The 22,815-nt window shown below is 40.2% G+C and overlaps 1 long non-coding RNA gene across 1 annotated transcript in view; it reads left to right on the top strand.

Moving 5' to 3' along the window:
• Window positions 1-1,452: 1,452 nt before the first annotated feature.
• The window catches only part of LOC131924088 (uncharacterized), a 30,403-nt gene continuing 9,040 nt past the window's right edge, over window positions 1,453-22,815 (top strand). The window contains exons 1-2 of the long non-coding RNA XR_009382779.1: window positions 1,453-1,793; window positions 4,662-4,856. This is a non-coding gene — a long non-coding RNA (uncharacterized LOC131924088). The remainder of the gene's footprint in view (window positions 1,794-4,661; window positions 4,857-22,815) is intronic.

The raw sequence follows: 22,815 nt of genomic DNA on the forward strand, positions 1-22,815 counted from the left end.
GAACGCCACCTAGCGGACACAGAGCTCTTGTGAGAAGAGACTATTGCAGGTACAAGTAGGTTTGTAAAACCCCCGGGCTTTCAGTGTGAACTGGGCACAGGGCAAGCTTTTGCTTGAGCAGAAGACAAAGTATGGCCACCTGGGAGGTTCGACACAGAGACTCCCAAGAAAGATCCTAGACGCCGGTGATTCTTTCCCTACCCCCCATCACACCCACACTTCCTCATTAGAATTTTTTCTCAAGCATCAGAGGTTTCTTTAATCTTCAAACATCTTTTTATTAAAACTAAAAGGCTTGAGGCAAACAAGCCCTCAGATCTCTCATCTCATAGCTTAGCTAAGATTGCCAGAGGTAAATAAAGAGTAATGTCATCAAGGAGGGCGGGGAAGAGTGACCCTTGGACAGTCTTGACAGAGTCAAAGAGGAGACTAGTTGAGCCCAGGACAACTCGATATGTACCCTCATTTTGCTTTTAGCCACACTTTGTGAATAAAATGCTGTTTGACTGACTTTTGGCTGAAATTTTGTTTTGTTTTGAGATAAGGTCTCATTCTTGTAAGCCAGGCTGGCCTGGACCTTTACTATGTAACCTAGACTAACCTATAAACCACTATATAGCCCAGAGTGGTCTTGAATTCTCCATCCTCCTGCCCCAGTTTCCCAAGTACTAGAATTATTGGCATGTACTGTCACACCCAGCGTTTGAATAAGAAGAGCTGTGACCTGAAGCTTACAATGATCCGGAATGGTAATGAAGCCCATATTTTAGCAAAAGTGGTAGGCATGTGTATATTTTACATTTTAAATATATCTCTGAGGCCATCTCAGCACACATGAGGCTGGAAGTCAGGGGGCGGACAAGAGGGGACTGCTTCATGGTTTGAGTCCAAAGCAGATGGGGCTTCCTGCCAGCAGTCCTGGCTTGCAGCACAGAATTGGAGGCATGCCTCTTTGGAAATGTGGCAGATCCCTGCTTCACTGTGTCTGCTCGTCCTCAACACGCTTCCTGTTCCATCTACAGTATTTAGAGATATGAGAGACGATGCTGGGAAGAACACAAAGGCTTTTGCAAACTGTCTCTGGCTTCACTTTCTAAGCTGTTGCTATCAGGGTTGGATTTAGCAACTTGGCATTCGCTGGGTAGGACCACCCCTGTTGGCAACCATCTGGAGTGTCTTGGAGGATTTTTAAAGAGGCATTGCTTGGAGAGCATTTTGTAGTGGAAAAGGTGCTGGTATTCAATTCAGGGAGCCTGGGTCTGAGCCCACTACCACTACCATCTCTTGGACCTGGTTCTTTACCAATTATGTGACCTTGCCAATTCCTTTAAGTCTTAATAGTCTAGGCAGACTCCGAAAGTGTGGTCACTGGGCAGCAGTAGCCAGTTACCTGGAAACCTAATTAGGAATATACACTTCCACTCCCCACCCACACCCCATGAATCAGAAATTCTGAGGGTAAAGTGCTCCAGTGTGCATTTAAGAAACCCTCCGTCTAATTTTGGTACAAGTCAAGTCTGAAACCTATCGCTGTTTCCTTGCGCTGCTTCCTCTGTGTACCTGGCCCACACTGAATTGCAACGGGCCAATTGTGTGCTGGGGACCATGGCAGACATCGACTTGCAAAACTCAATTGGCTAGGAAGCCAAAATGATCCAAATCAGAGTGTGGACTGGGGTCTAGAGCGTGAGAACTTTATGTCACTTCCCAAAGCCTTCCATGGCCAAAGTTCCAAGACTCCACAAATGCGAGTCTTCTAGGTCTGGTTCTCGCTGATTTTTACATCGGACGTGGTAAGCACAAACGTGGCTTTGGTCGATGATGCCCGCCTATCTTCACCACCTCTGTCTCAAATCCCCGTAGATGTACCACACATTACAGTCTTCATTCTAGCTTTTGTTTTTCCTCTACCTTTTCTGACAGCTCTTCATTTCCTCTAAGTTATCAGGGACAACCTGCAAGTGTGGTGCTGAGTTCCACATGGGAACCACGGTTTCCTAGCAACAGCCAGAGCCTGCTGGGCCATTCTGTGAGTCACCAGCTTGGGGCAGCTCTTGATAAGCAGCATGGCTTGTAGAAGATCCCTCTGTGGGCACTACACTGGAGCCTGCCAGGCATGTGTCCTTCACAGGAATACAGTATCTGTCCACAGATAGGACATAAAGAAGGACAATAGGGTGCTCTCCATTCCAAGCTGAATGGATCTTGCTTCTGACTGTTCTATGAGAGAATGTTGAAGAAAGAAAGGAAAGATGGGAGGAAGTGCAGAAAGAGGGAGGGGTCTTTGTTCAATATCCATCCCTTGAGCAGCCAGGGTATATCTTTAGATATATATTGGAGTTGTGAAAGGTCCTTGCCCTCAGGAAGTATAGATTATAATAGGGAAAAGAGATTGGTAAATTAAATTTACTGATAGATGAGATGTATGCCATATAGGAGAAATGATTCATATGTTATTAATATTGATTCCATGACACAGTGTAATTTCCAGACCTCATGAATTGTAATAAGCCCTCTTCCAATTTTATAATTTTTCTCTTTCACTACAAAAAAAAATCCTCATAATGGTTATTTTCAAGTGATTTAAGTCACACATAGCATGGCTCTTACTATAGATTTGATATAATATCTGTGACCATATTATTATTTAGTTCTTTTGTAAAAGAAATTTTTGGAATTTTATTTATGGGGTGAGCTCAAATGCCACAGCATGAGTGTGGAAGTCAGAGCAAAATGTGCAAGAGCCGATTTTCTCCTGTCTACCATGGGAGTCCAGGGATCAAACTCAGGCTGCCAGGCTTGGCCACAAAGTGCCTTTAGCTGTCTCTTACCTGGCATTTACTTAATATATTTAGGGGGTTTTTTTCCCCTCAATTTTTCAAACTATCTCCGGCTTCATTTTCAAAGCTGTTATCAGTGTGAGTGTGAGTGTGTGTGTATGTGTGTGTGTGTGTGTGTGATTGTGGGTCTGTCTCCGTGTGTCTGTGTGTGTGTCAGTGTGTGTATGTCTGTGTGTGTGTCAATGTGTCTGTGTGTGTGTGTGTCAAAGTGTGTGTGTTTGTGTGTGTGTCAGTGTGTGTGTGTGTCTGTGTGTGTGTTTGTGTATGTGTCAGTGTGGGTATGTCTCTGTGTGTGTGGGTGTGTGTGGAGGTGGTGTCTATATGCATCTGTGCCATAGTACATGTGTGGAAGCTAAAAAATAACTTACAAGAGCTGCTTCTCTCCTTGCACCGTGGAGGTTCAGGGATCAAACTCAGGCCAGCGGGCCTGACACCAAGTGCTTTTATCCACTGAGCCATCTTGCCAGTCTTTGACTCTTCTTATTTTTCATTTTGAGATGTTCCTGTAGTTTTTGTCTTTTATTGATCTTTTTGAAATGGGACCTTGGTAAATTTATCAGTTCCCCTCTTCTTTTAAACATATTGATTTCTGTTTTTATTTTTATCGATTCTTCTCTTTTGCTTTCCTAAAGTTATATTGGTTTTTTATGTCCTCTTGAGTGGAAGCCATAATAGACTCCATCTACTTTCATTTTTCTCGTGGACCAGCAGCAGCACTCCCAGCTGTGGTTAACTCTGACTCTGGGTTTGGCTGCTGTCGTATGTCTTAATGTGAACTATTGCTGCATGTCCTTATTTACTCTTGCCGGCTTGATCTAGCAAAGGGATCCAAGTCACCTCTGTTGATACTGAATTTCTCTTCATAGCTAAAAAAAAAAAAAAAAAATGAATTCTCCATTGTGCACTGCACCTGTTAGCTATAAGAAGAGAGGAAGAAAGAGTAGAGAGGGAGGGTGAGGGGTGGAGGGAGAGAGGGCAGGAGGAGGCAAGTGAAAATCTTTCATCTTGTTTAACGCTCTCCGCCTTGAGTTCTATGTCATCGCCTGATACTAACTTGGTTGCTCATAGTTCACTTTCGTTTGTCCATGCCTTCCCTGTTACAGCATGGAAACAGGCTTTGTTTTTGACCTGGTCACCTTGCTCTTGGGCCTGTTCTCCCTCCTGGCAATTCCTTGTCCCCCTCTTGTCAGTTCTACATCTGAGATGGGCCCTTTCAGACTGAATCAGCTGGCTTCCAGGTGAGTTTAGCTGTGGAAGAAACGCATAAAGAAAAGGAGAAGACAGCCCTCTCTCCCTGCCTGCCCCCAATCTCTGCTGCAGTTCCTCCTTGGCTCCAGCTCATGATGCTCGCTCTGTCCTGGTTCCAGCTGCTTCCAAGTGACCCTAATAACTACTTTCTCCCTTTGTCTTTCCAGCAAGATGGACTCTTAAAGAGGCTACAGTATCTAGGCTGCCTCCCTATGTTCCAGTTAGTTTCTCTAGTCATCTGGCACATGTAATCAATCTCCTACATCAAAATTTCCTTTGATTTCAATACAAAGTGGTGTTTTCCTGTGTGAACCTTGATACATCTGCTTTTTAAAAATTTTTTTCCTATAAAAATTTAACCTATTCACTTTTGCAGCAAGCAATGCGAGTTGATTTACTCAATGCTCATTCCAAACCCTTCACTTTCTTCTAGTATCAAGATTACAAAGCCTCAAACTAAATTCTTGCAATGGGCAAGGAAGGCTTTGTGGTGCCGTAACACCTGAGTGAAAGTCTACTGGGAGCTTCCAGAAAAGTCTTCTAGAAACACAGAGTTACTCTTTCCTCTTGCAGTCCTTATTTGATTTGTTTGGACACTGGAATTGATGCCTTGAAACTTCAGCATCCATTATGAGACCAAGGGAAAGGCAATCAGGAACATGGTGAACTGGATCCTGACAGCCTTGAGACACTGAGCCAGTGCCAGCCGCTCCCCAACTTCCTGTTACGTAAAGAAAAGACCATGTCTATGTGTTTAAACAACAACTGGTGGGTTTTTACATTATTCTCTATAGAACGCAATTCCTAGCTTGTAATTGGCATTTGGAGTTGGTCAACTCTTCATTGGGTGGAGGTGGGAGTGTAATTTGCAGTGTGTGCAGAATCTCTGGGCCCAACCACTAAATACCAATAGTACCTTTCAACTACTGAGCAAATCAAAACCGCTGCTTTTTAAAGAGATAGAGTCGTATCCACGCCCCAAACAAAGCACAGGTACAGCCAGTCGCAAATGGCATTTCAGGAATTTTATGGACTTCCTGCCTTCCCTCCAGAAACCTATCAGTCAGTCTTTCAGGAGAACCCTTGCTATAAGAACATAAGGTTAGATATTTATTCCACTTTGGGGTATGTATGAAAGGTTTTAAATAAAATGCGGTGACAAAATAAACACCCAGACGCCCACTCTTCAGAATTAATGAATTTTAGCATTCTGTGTGATTTAGATTTTAATAAAGGGGGGGCAAAATGTTATGAGGATGAAGTGCCATGTTACAATACACATTCCCAAAGCTCCCCAGCCCCATCCTCCCTGAAGCAATGGCTACTACAAATTCCATAGATCTCTTTCTAACTCTCATTTCTCATTGTTATTAGCTGCTTATATGGATCCATGCAGTTCATATAAATGCCTGGATGGCTTTGAGAGCCAGTAAACTGTACATGGATGCATAGTGTACATACCATCTCAGAATCTGTTGACCTCTGACTAAGCTTGAATCACAAATGTAAGTCACTAATTGTAACATATATATCATTCAATTGTGTGCTTCACCAGTATTTCTCATCTTTTGATGAACATATAGGTTGCTTCTAACTTTTTGCTATTGCATTCAATGCTAGGGTGCGGGTGCAAACACCTTTTGGGTATGCAGAAGCAGAAGTCCTCAACTTGGTCCATTATTGCCGAATTCCTCATAGTATTAATACTAATTTAAAGTCCTAACAATAGACTGAGTTTCTGTTTCCTTAGCCCCCAATACCTTGGTAATGTCACACATACTCATCTTCAACACTCGGATTGATAGATTGCAAATTGGCATATCTTTAATTTTTATTTTCTGGTTACCAATTAGGTTGAAATCTTTTTTTCTTCCCTTTCTATTTTCACTTCTGCCATCTAGCTTTTCTTCAAATTGTCTCTAAAGTATATCTTCATTTTTTAAAGGAGACTTTTATTGCTGATATATAGGGTTCACTCATGGTAGCCAAACATCTGCTGAGTTTTATAATACTTACAATGTTAGTAGGAATTGTTTTAACAGTAATACTGTTATGAGTTCATCCTTTGAAAATCTTCTGTAGTGCACTGGCCTCTTCCAATTTGTATGACTGATCGATTGTTTTGTTTTGTTTTGTTTTACTTCTTGACTGTTATCAGGCTTCTTTGAGGAATTTTTCCCTGGAAGAGGAAAATCTCATGAGTTCTTGAGTTTCTGAGGATAGATACCTCCTGTATCCCAGGCTGGCTTCAAATTCACCAGGTAGCCAATGATGACTTTCAAGCTCAGAGCCTCCTGCTTCCACCCCAAGTGCCAGAATTTCAGGGGTGTGCCAACCTGCCCAGTGTAGCGCTGGGTACTGAACTCCAGGCCTTCTTGCATGCTAGGCTAGTATCCTACCAACTGAGCTACATCTCCACGTCCCAAATAAATTCTTGAGTGACATTTTTTCCTCTCATTTTTTTCTTTTTATTCTCTTTATCTTCTAGCACTTCATGTGGTAAAAAGGCAGTGAGCTGAAACACTTACATGCTCCCCTTTCTAGATAATGTTTTGTTTACTTTTTGGCTTTGCCTGAGTGCAGAAAGAAAAGCGCACTGAGCTCAGTGTGGGAGTCTACCCTAATTTTACTTGATAGCTAGTAGGTATCAGAGCTTTTGAAGCTTAGGACTTTTTCCTCTGTTATTTTTATTATTATTATTATTGTTACCTTTTCTGTGGCTGTTCTCCCCTTTTGGAGCTTTTATTAAACTAGTGTAGATCTGCTGGATCTATTCTCTATGTGTCTTTGTTTCACACACGTATGTTCATGTTGGCATATATTTTTCTGTGTTCTGGGACAATTTTTTAACCTCATCCTCTAATTCACCAATTCAATTTACTTCAGGATTCAATTTTCTCTTTGCAGCCTTTATTTAAAATTTTAATTTAAGGATTCTATTTTTGTTCTTATGGCAATATTTCCCACCCTCAGAGTGTTCTATTTTCATAAATTGAATGTCCTCCCTAATCTTGTATTGAAGTATTAAAAAGAATTAGTAAATCTCCCATTTCTCTTTTTATGTTCTTTGAGTAAGTTCATATCAGAAGTTGTAACCTCTGGCTTCCTTTTTTAATTATTCAAATATGTATTGAAATATTTCCCAGGCTTAGTGATTATTCCCTATTTAGCAATCCTTCTAAACTTGTAGCTTTTATTTCTTTTATTTTTTGTGTACGAGTATTTTGCCTGCATGTATGCACACCATGTGAATGCTTGGTGCCCACAGAGGTCAGAAGAAGGTATTGGATCCCCTGGAACTAGAGTTATTGGTGTTTGTGAGCCACCATGTGGGTGTAGGAAACTGAACACAGGTCATCTACAAGAGCAACAAGTACTTTAAACCACTGAGCCATCTCTTTTGATCTATCATTGTACCTTTTATTAAAATTGTTTTTTATAAAAAAATTTCTCATACAGTATATTCTGATCATACTTTTCCCCTCACCCAACTTTTCCCAGATTCTCCCTACCTCCCCTCTGTCACAACTCCACACCCTTTCTTTCTATCCCTTTTTAAAAAAGCACAAAAACAAAAAAAAACAACCAACCAAATAAAAACGCCAAGACACTAATACACACACACACACACACACACACAAAAAGGAAATTAAAATATACAAACAAAAGAACAATGAAACAAAAAAAGGCCCAAACAAAGTAATTTGAAACACAAAGTCTACAAAAATATAGTTGAGTTCATTTTGTTCTGGTCATCTAATCCAGGGCATGAACCTGGCCCTGAAGTGTGGCTTATATACCCAGTGACATTCCATTGGAGAAAACTAATTTTTCCTTTGCAAGCAGGTGTTAAGTGCAAATAGCTTCTTTATCAGGGGTGGGGGCCTGTGCCCACTCCCACCTCTCAGTTCTGGGACCTCATCTGGCTTGGACCTGGGCAGGCCCTGTCCATGCTGCCTCAGTCTCTGTGAGTTCATATGTGGGTCAGTCCTGTTGAGCCTGGAAGACACTTTCCTTGGAGTTATCCATCCCCTCTGGCTCTGACAACCTTTCTGCTCCCTCTTCTGCATAGTTCCCTCAGCTCTGAAGGCAGGGTTTGGTGAAGACATCCTATTTAGGACAGAGTGTTCCAAAATCTCTCACTCTCTGCATATTGTCCATCTGTGGGACTCTGTGTTAGTTTCCAAATGTATGGCAAGGAGCTTTTCCAATGATGGCTGATCTATGGGTAGAGTTGAATATATTAGAAGACATTTTATTGCTATGTTCCTTCAGCAGAACAATAGTACTTTGGTTTCCCCTAGGTCTATGGCCTTTTGGGCCTCAGGTTCACGGCTACCCGAGCAGTGCCAGGCGTGGATTTGATTTCATGGAATGGGCCTTAAATTCGGTCGGAAAGTGGTTGGTTACTCCCACAGTGTTTGCACCACTGTTGTGCCAGTTTATCTTGTAGGTAGATGCACCATGGTAGACACAGGGTTTTTAGCTGGCTTGATGTTTACCTTTCCCCTCTGGTAGCATGTCGAGTACCTTCCAGTACTGTCAATGCTAGTCAGTAGGAGTAAAAACTCTAGTTAGCTACCGAACTGAATTCCACATATTTGATGAAATGTGTAAAGGTTGTTTTTAGTAATAGAGCCACCAATAACCTAGCCTGAGATGTTTGCAGGTTTTCTTGGTTGTCCCTTTGGCCATTAACTCAATTATATGTAACTTAGTCTTGGCACATGGATTGTAGTACACCTATTGAATGCTGAAATGCTAACATCCACATATGAGAGAAAACATTCATTACTTGTCTTTTGAGGTCTGGGTTACCTTAGGTTGATTTTTTTTTCTACCACTGTTCATTTACTTGCACATTTCATAATTCTGGATTTTTTAAACAGATTGAATAATATTTCATTATGTAAATGCATCACATTTTCATTATCCATACAATCAGCTGATAGACACCGAGGCTATTTCTAGTTTCTGGCCATTATGAACAGAGCAGCAATGAACATGGATGAGTAAGTATCTCTAGAGTAGGAAGTAAAGTGCTTCAGGTATATGCCCAGGAATGGTATAGATCTTGAGGCAGATATTCCCAGCTTCCTGAGGAACTGCCACACCGATTTCCATGCTGTCCCTTCGTGTCTGCACTCCCACCAGCAATAAGTGTCCCTCTTTCCCCAAGTCCTCCCCAGCATGAGCTGTCATTTGTTTTACTGATCTTGGACATTCTGACTTTGTAAGATAAAATCTCAAAGTAGTTTTGATTTGCATTTCCCTGACGACTAAGGATGTTGTACAGTCCTTTAAGCATTTCTCAGCCATTTGTGTTTCATCTTTTGAGGACTCTCGGCTTACTTCTGTATCCCATTTTTAATTGGGCTATTTGTTTTCTTAATGTCCAGGGTTTTTTTTTTTGGGGGGGGGTCCTTTATATACTTTAGGCACTAACCCTCCATGAGATGTGTAATTAGTAAAGACCTTTGCCCATTCTGTAGCCTGCCACTTTGTCCAAATCAGTGGTTCTCAATCTTCCTAATGGTGTGACCCTTTAATATAGTTCCTCATGTTGTAGTAACCTTCAAACATGAAATTATTTTTGTTGCTTCTTCATAACTGTAATTTTGCTGTTGTTATGAATCATAACGTAAATATTTGATATGCAGGATATCTGATGTGAGACCCTTGTGAAAGGGTCATTTGATGCCCCAAAGGGGTCAAGACCCACATGCTGAGAACCACTGGTCCAGATGATGGTGTCCTTTGCTATACAGAAGCCTTCAGTTTCATGAGGTCCCACTTACTAACTTTTGATCTTAGTGCCTGTGCTATCAGTGTCCTCTCTAGAGGACACTTTTTCGGTACCAATATATTCAGTTATCCCCCACTTGCCCTTCTAGCAGATTCAGGGTATCTGGCCTTCTATGTAGGCACTTGATCCATTTGGAGATGAGTTTTGTGCAGGGTGGTTAATATAGATTTATTTGCATTCTTCTATATACAGCCATCCAGTTTAACCAGTACCATTTGTTAAAGCTGCTGTCTTTTTTTCCCAGCATGTATTTTTGGCTTCTTTGTCAAAAATCAGGTGTCCAAAAGTGTGTGGATTTATGTCTGGGTCTTCAATTCCATTTGCCAAGATGTCTGTTTTTATGACAACACCATGCTGTTTTGTTACTATAGCTCTGTAGTACAACTTGAATTCTTGGATGGTAACACCTCCAGCACTTCCTTTATTATTCAGGTTTGTTTTTTAGCTATCCTGAGTTTTTTGTTTCCATCTGTGTTGTAGAATATTATTTTAAGATGTGTTACTTTTGTTTATGTTGCATTTGTTTAGCTCTGTGAAGCTGTGTTACTGTGCCTGTCTAAAATACCTGATGGTCTAATAAAGAACTGAATGGGCAATAGCAAGGCAGGAGAAAGGATAGGCAGGGCTGGCAGACAGGGAGAATATATGGAAGGAGAAATCTGAGAGGAGAAAAAAGAAGTAGCCAGAGAAAAAGGAGGAGTGAGAGAAGGAGGAGGAAACATGGGGCAAGCCACGGAGTAAGAGAAAGATTTACAGAAGTAAGATAATAGGAAAATTCCAAAGGTAAAAGGTAGATGGGATTATTTAAAGTTAAGGAAATCTGGCAAGAAACAAGCCAAGCTAAGGCCAGGCATTTATAATAAAGAATAAGCCTTCATGAGTGACTTATTTGGGAGCTGAGTGGTGGGCCCCTCAAAAGAGTTAAAACAAACAACAATATATCTGAAGCTGAAAATAGTGTTTTTAATTTCTGACAAGAATTGGGTTGGAATTTTGATGGACACTGTGTTGAATCTATAGATTGCTTTTGGTAAGATGGTCATTTTTACTATATTAATTCTACTGATCCATGAGCATGGGAAATCTTTCCATCTTCAGATGTTTTCTTTGATTTCTTTCTTTGATTTTTTTTTTTCTGGAGCTGAGGACCGAACCCAGGGCCTTGCGCTTGCTAGGCAAGCACTTTACCACTGAGCTAAATCCCCAACCCCTTTCTTTGATGTTTTAATGTATTTAATTGTACAAGTCTTTTATTTGCTTGGTTAGAGTTACCCCAAGACATTATTTTAAGGATACTATGAAAGCTATTGTTTCCATGATTTCTTTCTCAGTCTGATTTTTGTGTGTTAATTTTGTGTCCTGCTACTTTGCTAAAAGTGTTTATCAGCTGTCGAAGTTTCCAGCTGTAGATTTTAGGGTCATTTATGGATAAAACTGTATCACTTGCAAGTAGATACTTTGACTTCTTCCTTTCCTTTTTATATCCCCTTTGTATCAATTAACATATTGCTTTACCTAGGTAAGTACCATATGGAATAAGTATGGAGAGAGTAGGTATCCTTGCCTTATTCCTGATTTTAGTGGAAATTCTTTGAGTTTATCTCCATTTAGGATGATGTTAGCCATGGGCTTGCTGTAAATTGCCTTTATTATGTTGAAGTATGTATCACCAATCTCTTCAGGACCTTAATCATGAAGCGATGACCTTTACTGTATCTACTGAAATGATCCTGTGTTTTTTGTCTTTCAGTCTGTTTATGTGGTAGGTTGCATTTATGGATATACATATTTTGAACTATGCCTGCATATCTGTGATGAAGCTCACTTGATCATGGTGGATAATCTTTTTCATGTGTTCTTGGATTTGGTTTGCTAATATTTTGTTCATAACAGAATAGTAATCTGTAATTTTCTTTCTTTGTACCATCTTTGTGTGGTTTAGGTGGACATGTAAAAAGAATCAGAAATGTCCCTTCAGTTTCTAATGTGGAATAATTTGAGGAGTATTGGCATTAATTCTTCTTTGAAAATCTGGTAGATTTCTGCACTGAATTCATAGGACCCTGGACTTTTTTGGTTGGGAGAATTTTACTTCTGCTTCTATTCCACTTGGGGGTCATGAGTCTGTCCAAATCACTTACCTGATCTTAAGTTAACTTTGGTAGGTTGTACATATCAATGAATCCATCCTTTGGGTAAAAATTTTCAATAAAATACTAGCAAACTGAATCCAAGAACACATAAAAAAGATTATCCACCATGATTAAGTGGGTTTCATCACAGAGATGCAGGGATGGTTCAAAATATCTATATTGATGAATGCAATCTACCACATAAACAGGCTGAAAGACTAAAACTACATGATAGTCTCAGTAGATACAGTAAAGGCCTTTGGCAATCTATCTGTCTATTCCTTTTGAGTATTATTTCTTGTTGTTCTACAGCTTTCAGATGTACCATTAAGGTGCTAATATGTGATCTCTCCAGTTTTTTTAATGTAGTCATTTAGTGCTATGAACTTGCCGCTTAAAACTGCCTTCATTGTCTCATAGGTTTGTGTATGTTGTGTTTTCATTTTCATTCATTTCTAAACAATTTTAATTTCTATTGACCCATTTTTCATTTAGTAGTGAGCTGTTGTATCACTCACTATCACTGTGTGAGGGTCAATATGTAATTTTAGCTGTAGTAGTGTTCTCTGACTAACTTGGGTGCCCTTGTATTTGGTGTATGGATCTTTAGAATTGCAAAATCCTCTTGGTGGATTTTTCCTTTGATGAGTAAGTGGTGTACTTCTCTATCTCTTCTGATTAGTTTTGGTTTGAAGTTTATTTTGTCAGACATTAAAATAGCTACACCTGCTTGCTTCTTGGCTCCATTTGCTTGGAATACCTTTCTCAGCCTTTTATTGTGAAGTGATGTCGATCCTTGATATTAAGGTGTGTTTCTTGGATGTAGTAGAAAGATAGATCTGGTTTTCTAATCTAATCTGTTAGCTTATGTCTTTTTGTTAGGAAGTTGAGACCATTGATATTTAGAGTTATCAATGAGCAGTGTTTATTGATTTCTGTTATTTTGTTGTGGTGGTGTGTTTTTATTTTCCCCCTCTTTTGATTTATTGATCTGGACTTTATTCTTTGTGTCTTCTTGGGTGTGTTTAATCTATCCAGACTGAAGTTTTCATTCTAGTGTCTTCTGTAAAGCTGGATTGGTATATAATACTGCTTACATTTGGTTTTATTGTAAAATATTTTCCTTTCTCCACTTACTGTGATGGATGGTTTTGCTAGGTATAGTAGTCTGGGATTGCATCTGGAATGGATGAAATAACATCCATCCAGTCCTTTCTGGCTTTCAGAGTCTCCAGTGAGAAGTGGGGTGTTACTCTGATGGGTCTGCCTTTATATGTTATTTGATTTTTTTCCCTTACAACTTTTAATATCCTTTCTTTATTCTGTATGTTTAGTTTTTTGGTTATTATATGTGTTTATTTTCTGGTCTTGTCTATTTGGTGTTTGTATTTGTATTGGCTACTTTTATGTCAACTTGACACAAGCTAGAGTCATTAGAGAGGAGGAAGCCTCAATCAAGAAAAATGTCTCCACGACATCAGGTTGCAGACAAGCCTGTAGGGTATTTTCTTAATTAGTGATTGATGTGGGAGGACCCAGTCCATTGTAGAAGGGGCCACCCCTAGGCTGGTGGTCCTGGGTTCTGTAAGAAGGCAGGCTGAGCATGCCAGGAGAAGCAAGCCAGTAAGCAGCACTCCTCCATGGCCTCTGCACAAGCTCCTGCCTCCAGGTTCCTGCCCTGTTTGAGTTCCTGTCCTGATTTTCTTTGATAACAAACAGTGATGTGGAAGCATAAGCCAATAAACCCTTTCCTCCCCAAGTTGCTTTGGTCATGGTGTTTTATCATAGCAATAGTAACCTAACAAAGTCAATATGTCTCTTACACCTTGATAGGCGCCTCCTCCTTTAGGTTGGGGAAATTTTCTTCCATGATTTTATTAAAAATATTTTCTGTGCCTTTGACCTAGCTTTCTTCTCCTGCTTCTATCCCTATTATTCATAGATTTGGTCTTTTCATGGTGTCCCTGATTTCCTAGATATTGCCTGGATTTTTTATATTTAGCATTTTCTTTCACTGAGGAATCCATTTCTTCTACCGTGTATACAGCACCTGAGACTCTTCCATATTTTGTAATCTGTTGGTGAGGTTTTTTACAACCTAAAGTTTTCATTTCTAGTTTTATTTTAGTTTGGGTGTTCTTTAGTGATTCTATTTCTTTGCTAAATTCTACTTTCATATTTTCAACTGTTTTCCATATTTCATTCAACTGTTTGTGTTTTCATGGACTTCATTAAGGGATTTATTCATATCCTCTAAGGTCCTTGATCATATTCATAATTGCCATTTTGAAATCCTTGTCTTGTATGTCAGAAGTATTACATTTCTCAGGGCCCACTGTAAAAAGGTTACTGAGTTCTAGCAGAAGCAGTTTGTCTTGGCCTTACATGTTTGTGTTTTAACATTGGAGTCCAGACCTCTGGAGTTACGATGACTGAGGTGTTTCTAGGTTTTGATATCTGGTCTTGTTGGGTGGGCGTTCTATTCTTTGGTTGCTGTTGCTCTGTCAGGATCTTACACATGTGTGTTGGCCTGTGGTCCCTGGTAGAGTGCTTATTGGTAGGTGGTAGAGAGGAATAGAGGCATACTAGGTGAAGAGGCCGAGAGAGACTATGCCAAAAACTGTAAGAATCTAGTACACACTGAGAGTCAGGGTCCTCAGGGAATGAAGGTATGACGGGAGGAGAGGGTTCCTGAAATTAGGCTACCATAGGACAAATAATAAATGTGTCTGGAGGAACAAGGATGAAAGCACCAGGGGGACCCTGGGTTTCGTTCCAAGGGTAGAGTCTCCAGTGAGTGGAATTTGAGTGTGAGGAGAGGCACCTGCAAGCATGAGGCTACAAGACTGTAAATGGGAATACAGAGATTTATAATGGAGGACTGAGGGGAAAATCACCTACCTGAGTCCCAGTCCAGTGAGTCCCTGGTAGAAAGTGTTTCTGGGTATGGGTGGCTGACACGAAGGAATGGAGATAACTAGAAGGGAAAGCTGAGAGCGTCTGAGGGAAAGAGCTAAGCTGGGTCTCCCCCAAGAGGCAGAGTCCTCAGGGAATGGACTCTTATAACATTTTAAATAAAATTTGTTGTTGTTTGATTTGGTTTGGTTTTAAAGACAGGGTTTTGCTATATTGGCCCAGAACCTATTATATATTCCAAGCTGAATATTCCCAAACAGGAAAATTGAACTCGCCATTACCTCTGAATAAAAGCTTTATCCTGGGCCTGATCCCTAGCACATAGGAAGTACCCAATAAAATGTGCGTTTTAATGAGTTAATGTCTACATTTTTCCTGTCTCAGGATTTAAGATATGGCTTAACAGAATTATATGAGTCTTCCCAGTTAAACTGTTTAGCTTCAGACAAAGGAGAGAGGAATGTTTCATGTTTTTATAGTTTTATTTTTACAACATTGTCAGTTTAGTTTGTACCCTGAAGTCAGGAGAAAACTTATGCAATGAAGTGAACTCCTGGGCTTTCCTGCATGTGCTACAATTTCCTGGGCCAGCCCTCTCTTCAGGCTCAGTGGGAACCCGCTGTGATAATGGCTCCATTTCACTTGACATTGCAGGTCATACCCAGCTGCTCCGCGTGCAGTCCAGAGCCAACTTCCTTTGGCCATTTGCAGGGTTCAGATTTGTCCCACACCACATGAGCTTGGGGAATTACCTGGGGCTCTGCTAACTGCGGGTGGGTCAAGACTTCCCTGAACTCACTTCCTGACTTTTCCAATCAAACTCGTCTTTGTTTCCTAGAGTTGTCCTCGCAAATTGCCACAACCTCGTGATTTTAAACGATGGTTTCTCCTGGCTCTAGCCCCAGTGGTTCTCAACGTTCCTCATGATGTGACCCATTAATACAGTTCCTCATGGTGTAGGGACCCCCCAACCATAAAATTATTTTCATTGCTACTTCATAACTGTGATTTTGCTACTGTTGTGAATCATAATGTAAATATCTGGTGTGCAGGACATCTGATATGTGACCCTGGTGAAAGGGTTGCTCAACCCTCAGGGGGTCATGACCCACAGGTTGCGAACCAAAGCTCCAGGGGCTGGCAGTCCATAATGAAGGATTCTGTGCATCATACTCCCTTGATGACACCAAGCAAAAATCTTTCCTTGCCCTACTAACCTCCTGGTAGCTGCCAAGAGTTCTTGGCATGCCTTGGCTTATAGCTATATTAATCTCTAAATTTTCTATTTCTCATAAGAGCACCTATGTGAATTATAACACATTAGTGATTAAGTCTAAGTTACCAATAATGCATTTGTCGCATTAAGGAAAGAAATAAAGCACTGCCCTTTAGAGCCATTTAACCAAGAACATGTTCAGATTTGAATTCACAACTTGTTCCCTGTGTCTTCCATCCTGTCTGTTGTAACAGTCTGAATCTGGGCCTCCCTGAAGACTCTTTGATGAATCTGTTTGGCCTTGTGTGTGTCTATCCCCATGTGTGTCTGTTTGTGGGCGGTATGACTGTGTCTGTCTGTCTCTAACAAAAGACTTCACTTAGTATCTTTTGAACAACATAGCAAGCACATGGGGAAGGACTGGGATACTTGGCCGAAATCTTTAACAGTCTTACAAGGGATGGAGTCACTGGCTCCAACTGATCCCAGGTGACTCCAACCACAAACATCACTGTTTACCAACCAATATCTGTAAGTGATGGCTTTTAACCTGTATGGTAGATTTCTGGCAGGTCCAAAGGAGCAGGAGACAAATGGCTGTCTGTGGTGCCTGTTAGCATATCAAGGCGCATGCTGACCTCACCTCTTCTCTGTCTCCTCTCGCCAGTCTGCCGGTCATGTTCAGTCTACTGCTTTCTCTCTCTGCCCTGGGCTCCTCCAGATGCCTCTCTGGCTGTTCTTTCCCTCAGATCTACATGAAAAAACTTCCTCTCAACCACACTTTGGAGTGGTCATGTCATCAGTTTCTACACTTTCAATGACTGTATTTTCTGCTTTTGATAAAAGATACACATGCATTCCTCTGGGTCAGTGGCATGGGAGATACATAACTTAAGGTCACAGCATGTGTTAGCTTGGGTTGTAAAAGTTGATTACATGGGAAATCCAAGGAAGTTTTCTTACAGGCAGATTTGAGTACACAGTAGGCTGGCAGTCTTAAGTCTCAAGTGACCTTAGGTATGTTATTAACTTTGGCTATAAGGTCCAGCAAAAGTTACAGTCTCTTACATTGTATGAGATATTTTCAGAATATTGCATTACCACAGGCACCTATCACTGGTTGAGAGTCCCCCTCATCCAGACTTCAGTGTGACTGAATATACAAACATCTTAATCCCAAGTAAGGCTACATGCACAGATACTGGGAGAAAAGATTTAAATATATCTTTTGACACAATTCAACTCACACACACATGCACACAAACTCTAAATACAAATTAAGAAAAATTGTGTTATTTTCTTATTACGATATATGTGGTAAGACCCCTAAGTCTAGTTTTATTTTAACTGTGTTTTCTACAAAGCTCTTCCAGTTTCTGGCCTGACACTGGCATCATTTTCTGTTCTCAAGTTATTCAGAAATATGTTTAATATGTCCTTGAACATTTCTAATGAGTTGAGTGGAAGGAAGGGGATTGAAGTGTGTGGATTCAAATCACCCTCTTAAAGTAAAATAATATTATTTCACAGACTTTATTAACATCTCATTAACTGCTGTATATTAAGTGCAATTGATAATGGGCACTAGAAGAAAATAATGGCACTGAGCCTTTCAGCTATAAAGAAAATGCAGATAAAATGACCAATGATGTCAGAACTCCCCGCCCCGAGTCATCTGTCACCGAGCATAAATTCAGGGTGCATTCTTGCCCTTCACTGAGGAGGAATCTTTCCCTCAGAGAACTTGTTCAGGAGCATGGCTTGGAAGATATTTAAGGGTGTTTTCCAATAATGTTTGAATGTCAGTAAAAATGGAAAGATAATATGCCATGACATTTTCTCATTCTTCCCGGGGAAGGGAGAAGGGAAGCCTCCAGGCACAGCTTGAACTTAGGGAGCACTGTGGAGTCAGCAGCATGGACGAGGCACTGTTTCTTTGCCCACACCTGACCAGGTACTAGCACTGACTAACTCTTTGAATCCTCATGGCTCTGCAAAGCTAAAGATTTCTTTTGGCCAGTATCCCACAAGAAGCAACAGTAGTACAGGAGAGGAGATGGGCTATTCTTGTAGAAAAAAAAAAAAATAGAGTAGGCTGGACATCGGGGGTGGAAATTACTTCCAGTCATAGTTCTTCAAGCCTTGTCTCTACCGAGTACCAACCAACAGTAACTCATCTTTGAGCTTGTTAACTCATCCACAAAAGGAGAAAAATAACACCAGCCTTGGTGACAGCAAGCAAATCAAACTATGTAACACCTGCTTCTGATCTATGTTAGTCCTCATCTCCCACTTTTCCCATCCCACAGAGAAAAGTGCCCCCAAGAGAATTCTAATCTGTCCAGCTTTATTCTATTGAAAACACCTTTTCTTTTCTTTCTTAAAGGACTTTCTGGTCAACCAGGGTTAGGAAAGTCCCACACCCACACTACTGTTCTAGCAAATGAAGAAATAATCTTAGCAGCATTGAGAAATCTTTCCAAGGTCATAGCTCCAGCAGGAGCTGGGCTTGGATCTGACTTCTGGTTACAGCTGCACCTAATGGAATAGTCCCTAAGCATCGCGCTTGCTGAATTACAAAGTGGTGTAGCTGTACATCAAAGCCAAAAGCTCTAACAAGCTGCTGTGACAGCAATTTCAGGTTGAGTTCCTATTGACCTGTTAGCTGTCTACTCCTGACTGAGACATCAACTATCTTACCTTTCCTGTGTACAATGTGAGGTTTCAATAAAGAGCCAGGTAAGTACCATCCATCAGTGTCACCTGCTGTGTCTGGAGTCTCTCTTGAAATGGAAGTGAGGAAGAAGCAACATGGTCCACAATCCATAATCTGGGAAGCAGACTCACTTAACATTTGACCTGCTGTGCCATGAGGATTCGGCTTCCTAACCTCACATGGTTATAAATTAATGTCCTAATGTAGACTAAATCAAAATTATCAAAAGCAATATGAAGTAAATAATAATTAGCTACAGTTTATTATTCTTCATTAACATATCCATACTCAGATCTCTGCATCTATTACTTAGTCTCTCTCTCCCTCCCCCCCCCCCTCTCTCTCTCTCTCTCTGTCTCTCTCTCTCTGTCTCTGTCACACACACACACACACACACACACACACACACACACACACACGGGTTCAGGTTTATTGATGTATATTTATCATGACTTTCACAGAAAATGAGGTAAATGTTAATAAATCCTTTTCTACATTTGGAGTCAAATCAATAATTTTTGAGAGTCTTAATACTAGGAGGCAAGCTCCAGAGAAATGCACAGTTAAAATGCTGTGCAGTCAGCCTCATTTCCACCTCAATATCTTAAGCTCCTGATGGTTAGCCCTTGTAGTGGGAATCCTTTGCTTACTATTCCCCTCATGTGCAGACTTCATGATTAGCCTCTCAGATGTGAGCAATGCTTTATGCCCAGGTGATCACAGGCTACTGCATACTTTACATATATACCAGACTTTGCATGTACGGTGAATAAATCTCAATGACCCTAAAACATCTCCTTTATCATCAGTTTTTTTTCCTATAACTGCATCTCTTTGAGGACTGTTGGGGGCTTTAGTGCAACAAATAAGTTAATGTAGAAGAGAAAACAGATGGGTTTGACTGTATTCCAGAATGTTTTGTTTTGTTTTGTTTTTAAAGCTACTCATTTTAGAAAGTATATGTGTGGTTTGGTATACAAATTCCGCAAAGAGGTGAATAAAGAATGGGGATTTGGATCCAAAAATAACCAAGGACAGTAATTAAGGTTTTATCCAACAAGTGGCCTGAGAATTCAGTCAGAAGTGCTCAGCTTCCAAATGCTAATTCCAGGATGATCACCAGCTCGCTTTATGATCTCACAGTCAGTTATGAGCTCCAAATTGGGTTGAAATTTTCATTTGCCTCACAGATTTGATGTAAGAAATATCTATCCATACTGAGCATGTTACTTTATTAGTCTCTAGAGAGTCTTCTACCTTGTCTTAAAGAAAAGTTCAAGAATGAGTTCTGTTTTAAAATAATACACTGTTGCCAGGTGGTGGTGGTGCATGCCTTTAGTCCCAGCACTCAGAAGGTAGGGGCAGGCGGATCTCTGTGAGTTCAGGGCCAGCCTGGAAAAAACACTGTCACCAACTGACCATTTCTATATTCATAACTATTCCACATAAGCTGATATGTTAGGGGAAAGAGGGAAGTTAGCCTAGAAGGTGGAAATAGTGAATGCCTAGATCACCCTTCTCTGAGAACTGTTACACCTTGGGTTTTTCTTACATGTCTCACTATCCACCCCTATCTGAAGCTAGATTGAACAGGATACCTCTCTTGCCCAAATGGAACCCACCACTGTGATTGCAATGGTGCAATAAGATTCTATTCCCTAGAAATTTTGACTTTCCTAGGAGAGGTCCATTGGAGAAACAGCTCAGTGGTTAAGAGCAAGTATTGCTCTTGTAGAGGACCTGAGTTCAATTCCTAACACTAAATTCATGTGGTTTACAAATGCCTTTAACTCTGGCTGCAAGAGAGGGATGCCTCTGGCATCCATAGGCACTGAACCCACGTACACACACCCAGTCACAGACATATAAATAATAAAATTAATTTAAAAATCATTAAGAACTAGTGAGCATCATTGCAAAATTTAGTAGGAGTGTTGGGGGGAAAAAAGGCAGTCATGGTGAAAAAGAATATAGTGGTTCCTCAAAATTTTGAATAGTGAATCATCATATGACCTTGAAATTTCCTTATTATGTATGTTTTCAAGAGAACCGAAAACGTAAGCTCCTGCCAAAACACTTCATATCTGGATAGAACAGCCTAACAGGAACACTACAAGGAAAGAATTTTGTAGGAGAATATCTTTGCTGAACATAGACATAAAACCCCTCAATAAAATACTAGCAAGTTGAATTCCACATTACATCAAAATGACAATTCATTATGATCCAGCTATTCCACTCCTAGGCATAGACCCAAAGAATTCCATATACTACCACAGGATATTTGCATATCCATATATATTGCCACTCTATTTACAATAGCAAGGAAATGTAACCAACCTAGATGCCCATCAGCAGAAGAATAAAGAATAAATAATGAAAATATGGTACATGTACAAAATGAAATATTATTTTGCTGTAAAAAAATAAAATCATGAAATTTGAAGCAAATGGTTGAGCTTAGAAAGCATAATATTAATCAAGTTGATCTAAATTCAGAATGAAAAAAAAAATCCCATATTCTTCTTTATATGTGATTCCTAGCCTAAAATGTATATATGCATCTATGTAAATAGCTGTAAGTGTAGGAATAGTATAAAATGTATAAAGGAGACCAAGAATAATGTCAGGTGATGACGAAGAAAGGCATGCAAGCAAAATGGCACATGGATCATGAAAGCGCATATAACACTAACCCTTTCTAGTTTTAACTCAATCTTTTATTCTCTCTGTCTGTGTGTCTCTGTGTCTCTGTGTCTCTGTGTCTGTCTCTGTGTGTGTGTGTGTGTGTGTGTGTGTGTGTGTGTGTGTTAGGTAGTGAATAAAAGTTTAAGCGCTAGTGAAAGTGTCAAGCCATAAGGGAAGCTCCCTTGTTTCACAGTGTCCATTCTGGCTCTACAGAAGTTCACCGGTATGTACAGAGATTTAGACCGGGCAAAGGTGTGAGTGGCTTAAACAGCTGTGCAATGTTTTTATTGGTGAGCTGGATAGAATGAAGTGACTAAAAGAGGGAATTTATCTCTGAATTTGAAGGGTAGTTCCACATATGCAAATCAATTTAAGTGATATTTCACCTGAAGAAATGGATGGAGGACTTGAATGGATAGTTCTCAAAGGGGACATTCAGGTAACCAATATTTGTGTAGGGGAAAAAGTCTGATCATTAGAGAAATGCAAAACAAAACCTTTGTGGACTTGCCCCACACTTGTTAGATGAACTTTATTAAAAAGATGAAAGATAAGCATTGTTGAGGACGTGGAGAAAAGAAAATGCTCCCACACTGTTGGTGGTGAAAACAATACACCCAAATTGGAAGACATTATAGAAGTTTCTCAAAAAAAAAAAAACCCACGGAAAATCGAGTTACCATATAACACAGTATACACCAAGAGGAACTGAAATCAGCATTCCAAATCAGTGTCTGAACTCCTGGGCTCACTGTAGCATTATCCCAGGACATGGGAACAACCTAAGGGTCCATCAGCAGATGGATGGAATTTTTAAATGTGGCACATGTATTAATGTAACATATTAATACTTTCAGGAACAGAAAATAAATACTGCTGTTTTCACAAACATGGATGAACCCAAAGACATTACAGAATAACCTAGGTACAGCAATACAAATATCATGTGCTCCTACTTATATGGAAAAGCTTCTGTGAATCCAGAGAAGCATAACAGAATAGTGATTGGCAGGTACTTGGGAGAGAGGTGGGGATAGTAATGGGGAGACACTGGGCAAAGTGGATGAGTATCAGTTAAACAGAAAGAAGTTCTAAGGATCTACTGCACAACATGACAACTGGCTGTAATTAACAATGAAAAAAGGCACTTGAAACCTGCCAAGAGAGTAGATTTTAAATGTCCTCATTACAGAGATGATTAAATATGTGAGGTAGTAGATATGATAATTAGCTTGATTTAATCATTCCATAAT

Source organism: Peromyscus eremicus, chromosome 14 (assembly GCF_949786415.1).
Source record: "Peromyscus eremicus chromosome 14, PerEre_H2_v1, whole genome shotgun sequence".
Taxonomy (NCBI): Eukaryota; Metazoa; Chordata; class Mammalia; order Rodentia; family Cricetidae; genus Peromyscus; species Peromyscus eremicus.